A 10,042-nucleotide genomic window follows, 5' to 3' on the forward strand; every position below is an offset into this window, starting at 1 on the left:
CTTCAACACTATAATTATAAAAGTCGTTTTTTTTCAAAAAAAAACCAATGTCAAAATGGGTTTTTATGTCAAATGTTTATGCCCACTTTTTACAAACAACACAAGGATATTCTCACACATGTAAAGGTACAGACACATATAAAAAATATGGAACACACATACCTTCATTATTAAAAGTGCTTGAAGAAATCATCATACTGAAGCATAAATCAACGTTAAGAACTCTAGAAGAAGGACTTCCCTGGTGGCGTAGTGGTTGAGAATCTGCCTGCCAATGTAGGGGACACGGGTTCGATCTCTGGTCCAGGAAGATCCCACACGCCGCAGAGCAACTAAGCCCGTGAGCCACAACTACTGAGCCCATGTGCCACAACTACTGAAGCCTGCGCGCCTAGAGCCCAAGCTCCGCAAGAAGGGAAGCCCCCACTCGCTGCAACTAGTGAAAGCCCACGTGCAGCAACGAAGACCCAACACGGCCAAAATAAATAATAAAAAAATTTTTAAAAAGAACTCTAGAAGGGCAAAGAAGTTTAACACTGAAATTCCTTAAATTTAAATCATAAATAAATACAGCTCTGGGTTTGTAGCAAATGTATTTTACTGTTTAAAACTTGCAAAATGAATTAATGTGATTCTGACTCAGCGTTGTCTGAGCACTTACAAATTCATAAATAAGCCACAACAACCATGCCAAGAATATTTCTTGAATGAAAGGTAAATAGCTACAAGACCTTTGGTTGGTACCTTTGGTTGGTACAAGACCTTTGGTTGGTATTTCTTGAATGAAAGGTAAATAGCTACAAGACTTTGGTTGGTACCATGAAAAATGAAGTACAGGTAATTAGCATAACAGTGACTTACTAATCCTGCTGTTGGAAAGCATGGTAAGCATTACATCGTGTATGCCCATATTTCCATTTACAAAAGAAAAGATGTAGCACACTTAAATGTGCAACTCTTGAAATGAATTAATAAATATATTTCTGACTTATATGGGTACCACTATAGTAACCTCAAGGAATCCGTATCATTTCCACCCAGAATGTTTGCTTCTTGTAAAGAAAGACAAGTCTTTCCCCCAAAAGGTCAAATCACTACTTTTTATGGAATGTCAGCTAAATGCTAACCAGATATCAAGGCTTCTAAAAAGTTTACTTGCCTCTAGACCAAATGTCCCCTAATTTTGTCTTAAAGGACCAGACAGTAAATATTTTTGACTTTGCAGACCACAGGGTCTCTGTCACAGTATTCATAGTTGTACAAAATACTGACAGTATATCAACAAATGGGTATGGCTGGGTTCCAATTAAATTTATTTACCAAAACAGGCAGAGAGCCAGACTCGGCCCTAGGGTCACAGTTTGTTGACCCCATTGTTCTAGACTTTCCTCTAGAACTCACAGTTAGTGCAAAACAAAGACTGAGGAGAGGGGCATAAATATTCCTGTCGCCCCCGCACCCAGTGCTAGGTCCCTATTTTCCCAGGTGAATCAGAGCTCAGGGTCCTTGTGTCTCCCTAGAACTGTTTTCTAAATAGCACAGTAGCCCCTCAGGCAAGCAGCGGAGAATCTCTCCTTTGTCTTGCTCATTAGTATCCCAGATTGTTCTTCCGAGTCAGTGAAGAAGTGAAGATGCAGAGGACATTTTCAGAGAAATCTTCTGTGATATGTGACTCAACCTCACTTCAAAGGGATCCTCTTCTGGCTCAGAGAAAGGCCTTCTAACCTGAAACACCACTTCTTTCTCAAAGGAAATTAAGTACCAGAGTGTCTTAGCCTGCCATCTTGTGGCGAATTGGAGTATTTCCAAAGGGAAATCCTTGGACCAAGACAAGGGCAACAAGATACTGAAAATAGTTCCCTTTAGCTCCGTTTCCGGAAAAGAATCTGAAAAGGAATACATATACATATACATATACACAAATATATATATACACACATATAACTAAATCACTGCTGTGCTGTACACTAGAAACTAACACAACATTGTAAATCAACTATACTTCAATTAAAAACAAGAAAGACAAGGGCAACGAGGTGACATGCCTGCTTCATAACAGCCACTCTGTAACATGTGCTAGATATGCGTCTATACAGGGAACCAAAAGAGCCACGGTCTCTTGTCCTCAAAGAGCTTACAGTCTGTAAGACAGGAGATGAATACTAATTTTTAAATTGCACAAACATATGTAAAATTACAACCATGAAAAATAGTCTGAAGGAGCCTTACACAGGTGCTCTGAAAGTAAATAAAAGGGATTCGACCGAGGCAGGGAAGGTGGAGAAGCTTCCCTGAGGATAGGATGATTAACTCAAAATGAGTAGGGATTTACCAGGCAAAAAAGTGAGGGAAGATGATTTCAGAGAAAGGGAACAGTGTCTGTAAAAACTCTGTAGCAGGAGGAAAGCAAGGGGGACTCTGGTCTGAGATAAGGCCAGGGAGGTAAAGAGGGGCCAGTTTATGCAGGGCCTCAGAAACCATGAAAATGAGGGGGGGGGGGGAGTTTTTTATCTTATAAGCAGAGTGAAACCATAAAATGGTTTTAAGCAAGGAGGCATGACAAAATCAGATTTACATTTCACAAAGATTACACTGTGTATCAGTCAGGGTCCAATCAGGAGGCAGAAACTACACAGTGATTTGAAGAGGGAAAGTTTAATATCAGGAATTATTAACTATTTAACAGGAGGTCAGAGTAATGAGGGACTGGCCTGTAAGACAGGAAGAGAATTCTAAAAAATACAGGTGTAGCAGCTACAAGGAAGAGCCACACCCCAAGGGAGGGCCTCCCACTCCCAGGGCTGAGACCCAGACCTTGTTGGAGAGGGAACCTCTGTGGCTCCCTGGATGGCAGAGAAGCTGCAGAGCTGGAAACCGGTCACCATCCCCCTCTAGGGTGCCAAGGGAAGCCGTTCAAAGGGCAGGAACTCTCTGGAGGCACTCTGCTATGAAGCCACCCAAAGGGGGCACCACGAGAAGTTTCTGGCTGCTGGGTGCTCCTGGCCACTGTGCACTGCAGGAGTTGGGCCCAGGATCCTGGGGCTGGAGAAGCCGAGCACCCAGCGGAACCTGCAGAGTGCAGGACATCCCAAGGAGGAAAAAAAACTCCTTCCTCCTACAGTGTCTCTCTAGTGCCCTCTACTGACAAAGCTTAGCATCACGCCAGCCCGCAAAGGAAAAATATATAAAGGACCCAGCAGAGCAGGCAATGCAAGTGGATTTGAAGCTGAGAGGCTATAAATTGATAACCAGCACACACTGGCCTCCATGTGGTGAGCCTTCTAAAAGAGGAGCAAACAGACCAGTTAGGAGGTACTTAAGTAGTCCAGGAGAGAGAAGAGAAAGTGGTAATAATCTATAAGGTGCTGGACAAAATACACTTGCAAGTCCCCCATGGGCTACAGGAAAGACACCAAAAAGCACAGTTTATGTCCTTGTGCTCAATGGACTTGCAGAAGTGCTGCCTCAGAAAGCATGGCTAAGAGAACGAGGAGGGTCAGCTGGCAGGGGTCCCAGGACAAGAGATGGGCAGCACCAGCCATACTGAGGCAACTCTTTCTATACAAAAGGCACAGGAGTAGTACTGCTCCCAAGAGACAGACTTGCCAGGCTTAACAAACACATCAGGGGCAATCAAAGCTGCACCCAATCCATGCAAATACCACCACAGCCGGGCTTGCAAGAGCAGGCCTTTTGGGACTCATAAGTTACTAGAGAAAAGTGAGCATGACTTGTGACAAACCATCCACTCCCATTTTAAAAAAGCTTTTAAATGAGTGGTCTTTTTTTTTTTTAACAGCCAGCAAGCCTGACTTTCTGGTCTTTCATACAGATCTTGAATCTACCCACTGTACCAAGATCATCAGGGGGGCAGGGTCCAGGTGAGGGGGGTAAAGTGCCACAGCTTGTCTGTAAGGAGTCACCCCCTCATTCTTCCAAACCATTAACATCGCCAAGTAGTAGAACTTGAGTACCAGCTGGGAAGCGAAGGTTGAGGTAAATTTCTCAACAACTAAAATTTACTAAACACAAAGATAAACAACAGTGTATAATGGATCCCTCTGGGAGGTGAGACTGAGGATGGGGAGGGGAGCGGGGCAGTGATTTTTAAATAAACCCTTGTATGTGGTTTGATATTTTTTTAACCAGGCCTGAAAGGAAAGTGGAGAGAAGCTTTCCAGTGGATAAGAGAAAGTTGTTAGATTATGACATTGGACTGGAATTGTAATTACTCAAAGAAGATTACTTTTGAGTCTGAAGGTGACCAGAGGACTTCCTATCTGAGAGTGGCTAAAGAAGTTATAGGATATGCCTGACATAATCAGTGGGGAAAGAACAGTTTCCCTCTGCTGGCACCCCTTTGATTCCAGCTCTCAATACAACTGCACCCCTAGTGTTGAGAAAGAATTATGTAGAATAGAGCTCTGCTTGTTCAGTGGAACTAGGATTTGGACAAGTCTGAATCTAGGGGTAGCCTTGGTTCCTGAGATAGAGATCAGCAAGCTCTTTTATTCTGGGAAAGTTTTGCTTGCTTCTTGCAGGTCAATTTTGATAATGTTGCGGCATCAAACCAAAACTCTTCCTGTTTTGGAGGCGTGAATCGATATATCAAAATATTTTGAAGCATGAATCAGTCATGAAACAGACCATCCTGGTGCATTTGCAAAGAAGGACTCAGCTTAAAACTTCTTGAATTCATCATCCTGCCCATAAAGAAGATATTAAAGGGTCAGAGTAAAGTTTGGAAGGGAATTGGAGGATTTCTTTGGAGAGCCTTGCTGATCCTCCAACCAGAGGTGGTGGGTGTGAGAGTCCTGCCTTTCTAACTTCAAGCTTAGCAAGGGGACCTCTGCAAGACCACCCAAAGAGCTTACACTTCAGGAGTCCCAGTGGATCACTGTCTACTCCCACCTGGGAAATCCGGAGAACAGTGGTGCCTTCCACAGGTGGCTGATTCTTTTTCTTGTGGTCTTTCAGAGGTTCCTCCTGCAATGCCTCTCCTCCAGCAAGTCCCTGACTACAACCCACCACCCTCCGCAACTTCCGCATCTAACCGTACAGCTCTAGGCCCTCTGCTGAGGTCTCCTCGCCTCTGAGCAATGCCCTTAAGGAGAGTTCTTTTCCAAGTGACCTCCACGCCAGCTCCCTACCACAGACCCACTTGGCGCAGAGAAAACTCACTCATCATTGCCCTTCTCTCATTATTTTTTTTTTTTAAAGATTTATTTTATTGATTAATTGATTGATGGATTGATTGCTATGTTGGGTCTTCGTTTCTGTGCGAGGGCTTTCTCTAGTTGCGGCAAGCGGGGGCCACTCTTCATCGCGGTGCGCGGGCCTCTTCACTATCCCGGCCTCTCTTGTTGCGGAGCACAGGCTCCAGACGCGCAGGCTCAGTAATTGTGGCTCACGGGCCCAGTTGCTCCGCGGCATGTGGGATCTTCCCAGACCAGGGCTCGAACCCGTGTCCCCTGCATTGGCAGGCATATTCTCAACCACTGCGCCACCAGGGAAGCCCCGCCGTTCTCTCATTATTAACAACGTGTTCATAATCTAATTCGACCCAGGGAAAGAAACTGCACTTGTCTCACCCTCAAAGCTTTGAATTAACAGCTTGGACACCGGCCATTAATAACAATTCAACGAGAGAATATTGGTACTTCGACTGCAAAGAGACCAAAATACACACAAACACACACAATTTAGATTTCTGGCTTGCATGGGTGGGGCTACAAAATATTCCACCCTATGTACATAACTATATTTTAATTAACAAATTCCCTATTTGTTAGACGGTTCGACTGCTACCAACTTATTTTATTAACGCAATTCCTGGAAACCAAATTGCGGAGTCACGTGGGACTCCAGTCAGGCGCAGAGCTAGGATTCTAACGCACCAGAACAGAAACGCCACGCCCAGCAGGCCTCGGCGCCTGCGCACTGGAGCCGACCTTCAGGGTCGCGCTTGCCGCGCGCGTGTATCACCCAGGCAGTGCTTTTTCACATCCATCTTCCCGGCTCCCGTAGGCCTCCTTCCAGAAATGCAGCTTTCACTCCTGCTTCCTAGAGGAACCTGTTTCCAGACGGTTAGGGGTGGCTTCTGGAACCGCCCAGTCCTGGAGAGCACGCCCCCTACGTCCCTAACGGAAGCGTGTGCTCACCATCCAATCTGGGGGACTGGGCGGGGCCCCAGGGAGGGAGGAACCCTATCAGAGCCGAGGCCCCGCCTCTTTCGCATCACCTGTTCGGGACAGGTGGCGTGGTATTGTACTGAAAGATCTGTGAGGGTTAAAGAAAGTACTAAAAGTTCCTGATGCTTATAGAGCATTAATAAGTTGTAGCTGTTGTTACTGCCTCCATGGCTACTCATTTTCCTTCCAGCGTCAGTAGTAGTTTGTTTCCACCTCTCCCAAGATTCCTCTTGCGCGCTCAATCATCTTTCACCTTCTCAAGAACTTCTAACCAGTTGTCACTCCTGTGGCCTTCACTTTATACTTTTCTAACTGGACCTTCTCCTTCAGCCCGTCTTCCCATCATTTATACACAAATATCCTGTTCTCTTGGCTCCTCACTGCTGTATCTACCTCTCCTTTGTCTCTCTTCCTGTCTATTGAAAACCAAAAAGTTACCCCGTCTGTCTCTTCTTCGTCCCTCCAAGCCCATCTCCTTCACTGGCATCTGGCTGCTTCTACTCACTCCACTAAAACTGTCCTCAGCAAGGTCTTCAGTGGCCATATCATTAAATCCAAAGGACATTTCCGTGCTGCGTTCCCTACAGCACCTGACACATCTGCCTGTATTCGCTGTAAACCCCTTTGCTGCTCCCTCTGCTATCCATAACGCTCACACTCCTGAGAGGTTTTCCTGCCGCTCTGATCACTCTTTATCTGCCACGGGTTTGTCCTCCTTGCCCTGCCTCCCTCTGCTGGTTGCCAGGTCACACTAGTCCTCTGTGTCACTTTCCACACTTCCACGGATGAGCTGTCTCATGTCATTGTTTTGCTGTGCCAATGACTCCCAGATCCATACCTCCAGCCCACATCTTTCTTCTGAGCTTCAGACTCTTGGCTATCCCAAAGGAACTTCTGACTTAGAACCTCCAAAACTTATCTTTTCCAGAAAACCTGCTTCAACTTCACATCTTTTCCTGTGTTCCTCATCTCGGTGGATGGCATCATCTGCTGCCTCAAGCCAGGAATCGAGGCGCTACCTTAGACTCCTCCCTCTCCTCCACGCCCAGTTGTGGATCAGTTTCCCTAGGAAACAGACACTGAGACTTATGTGCAAGTGGTTTGGGGGTATAGGAGTGCCCTCAGAAACAGCACCTGTGAGGGCTGAGGGAGGGAGGATCGGGGGAGGGAGTTGAACTGTTCACGGTAGCCTCAGCCAATCCCGTGGTGAGCTCTGGACCTGGAATGGCCCTTCAAAATTGTCCCAGACTTAGGCAAGGGGTGGAACACATACCCCCCAATTAACCTGTCACTGGATGTGGTGGGCTGCTCTCAGGAGGGGGTGTGACCTTAGGTGAGGTGGCTCTCCTTGCTGAGGGTAATTCCTGTGGAGGGATTAGGCTGACTGCCATCAGCCATCAAAACTCCCAGCACCCTGGAGGAATGAATGCCTAGTCTTAAAGAGGGAACCTGGGCATCACACCACAGTACCCACTAGACCCCTCACACTCGAGTTAGTCATCAACTGTTTTACCTATTTCTGCACTTTAATATTCAAATCAGATCCCACCTCCTTCACACTACTCTCTTTACTAGTCAAAAAATATCTGAGAGTTTAAATGTATCAGGCACTCTGGCAAGGACAGAACGAGGGGTCAAGCAGACACCATTCCAGCTTTTAAGATGCTTACGGTCTAGTTGGGAAGCAAATAATCATCCAAATATACACTTTAAAACTGTAAGTGTTCTGAAGAAAAACTAAAAGTGCAGAATGCTATGAGATCTTATAACAAGGGAGGCTTGCCCAGCCTGGGAGTGGGGTGGAGGCCGGGAAAGCTTCCCTGAAGAAGTGTCATTTGAGCTGGAATCGGAAAGATGAGTGGGCATTAGTAGGTGTGTACTTGGTTGTTGGGGTGGGTAGGGTGGGAGAGATGTGGACTGGCTAAGGAGACTGCCTGTGCAAAGGTCCTGAGACAGGTGGAACAAGGTGTTGGAGGACCCAAAAAAATGCCAGCACATCTCAGCATGTCTGGAATGCAGAAACTGAGGGGGAGGAGTAGTAAGAGATCATCTGAAGAGGCAGGCAGGAGCCAGGTCCCACAGAGCTAAATATTTGGATCTTTTTCCCTAAAAGTAATGAAAGCCACTGAACAATTTTAATATTTATGTAGTATGATATACCTTAGGCAGAATATTCAACTACCCCCAATCAATGCAGATAAAATGGATCATATAGATATACAAAATAGTTAAAATCTAAATTCTGCTAATCTTTTTTTAAATTTAATTTATTTATATTTATTTATTTAGTTTTGGCTGCGTTGGGTCTTCGTTGCTGCACGCAGGCTTTCTCTAGTTGCGGCGAGCGGGGGCTAATCTTCGTTGCGGTGCATGGGCTTCTCATTGTGGCGGCTTCTCTTGTTGCGGAGCACGGGCTCTAGGCGCACGGGCTTCAGTAGTTGTGGCACGCGGGCTTAGTCGCTCTGCGGCATGTGGGATCTTCCCAGACCAGGGCTCGAACCTGTGTTCCCCTGCGTTGGCAGGCGGATTCTTAACCACTGCGCCACCAGGGAAGCCCAATTCTGCTAATCTTCAGTGCTGGGGGCAAAAAAAAAAAAGTTTTTTAGTGCGGTACTATTATTACTACAATAGCCTGCTTCTCTACCTCTAATGGCTACTCATGGTTCCTCTGAAAAATAACACCTAGCTGCTACTGACTGCTTACTAAGTGCCAGCATGTTAAGTGCTTTGCATAAATTACCTGACTTAATAAAACACCTTTACAAAGTGGGTACAATTTAGAAACTGAGATACAGAGAGTGCAATTCGCCCAAGTTCTTACAGTCAGTATGTAAATGGCAGCGTAAGACATGAAGCCAGATGTCCAATTATAAAGCTAAAGCTCTTGACTGCTGCACTCAATACCCCACTTAAGCTTTGGGAACCACCTAACTGCACCTGACTCTGAGTATTTCCCCACTGCCCTGAACTTCCTCCCATCATGCCCTGCTCATGAGCTCAGACCCCTTTTGTAAATCAGTGTCAACCTGACTCCAGGTCAGGTTTGGAACATACACACCCTTAGATATCACACAACAAACCACAGGCTACCTTTTGAAGGCCACTCCTAGAACCAGAGCACTTTCTCCTAGTGATTCCACCCAGTCCTGACTTATTCTTCCTTTACCAGCCCATGATTTTCCTGCCACAATCTTCTGGCAGCTAAACCTACCAGTTTTAACAAATACTTGGTAGAGGAATGCAAACTTACCAGAATATGATCCAAAGAAAAACAAGGAGGCAAATCTACTGTAATCTTCTCCTAAGATTATTATGATTGTTTTGTCATCCTGTTTGTGATTTTTACGTTAAAGCTCACCCTCTATTTCTAATCAAGAGGTGGAATGTTCCAATTTGCAGGCTTATAAACAATTGTGAAAATATCCACTAGATGTCAGCCTTGAGCTGCAATGGGGTTCCTGGGATGTGGCAAAGGACTAAATAAACCATTAAGGAGAGCATAGGACAGAAAGTGTTTGGAGTTTGGATGATTTTTCCTTTGCACTGTGAACTAAGACAGGAACGCTAGTTAGCTTTTTTTGTTTTTTATTTTTGGCTGCATTGGGTCTTCGTTGCTGCACACAGGCTTTTCTCTAGTTGTGGCGGGCAGGGGCTGCTCTTCATTACGGTGCAGGGGCTTCTCATTGCGGTGGCTTCTCTTGTTGTGGAGCACGTGCTTTAGGCACGCGGGCTTCAGTAGTTGTGGCTTGCGGGCTCTAGAGCGCAGGCTCAGTAGTTGTGGTGCACGGGCTTAGTTGCTCCGCAGCATGTGGGATCTTCCCGGACCAGTGCTCGAACCCGTGTCCCCTGCA

Source organism: Eschrichtius robustus, chromosome 10 (genome assembly GCF_028021215.1).
Source record: "Eschrichtius robustus isolate mEscRob2 chromosome 10, mEscRob2.pri, whole genome shotgun sequence".
In the NCBI taxonomy this organism is placed as follows: domain Eukaryota; kingdom Metazoa; phylum Chordata; class Mammalia; order Artiodactyla; family Eschrichtiidae; genus Eschrichtius; species Eschrichtius robustus.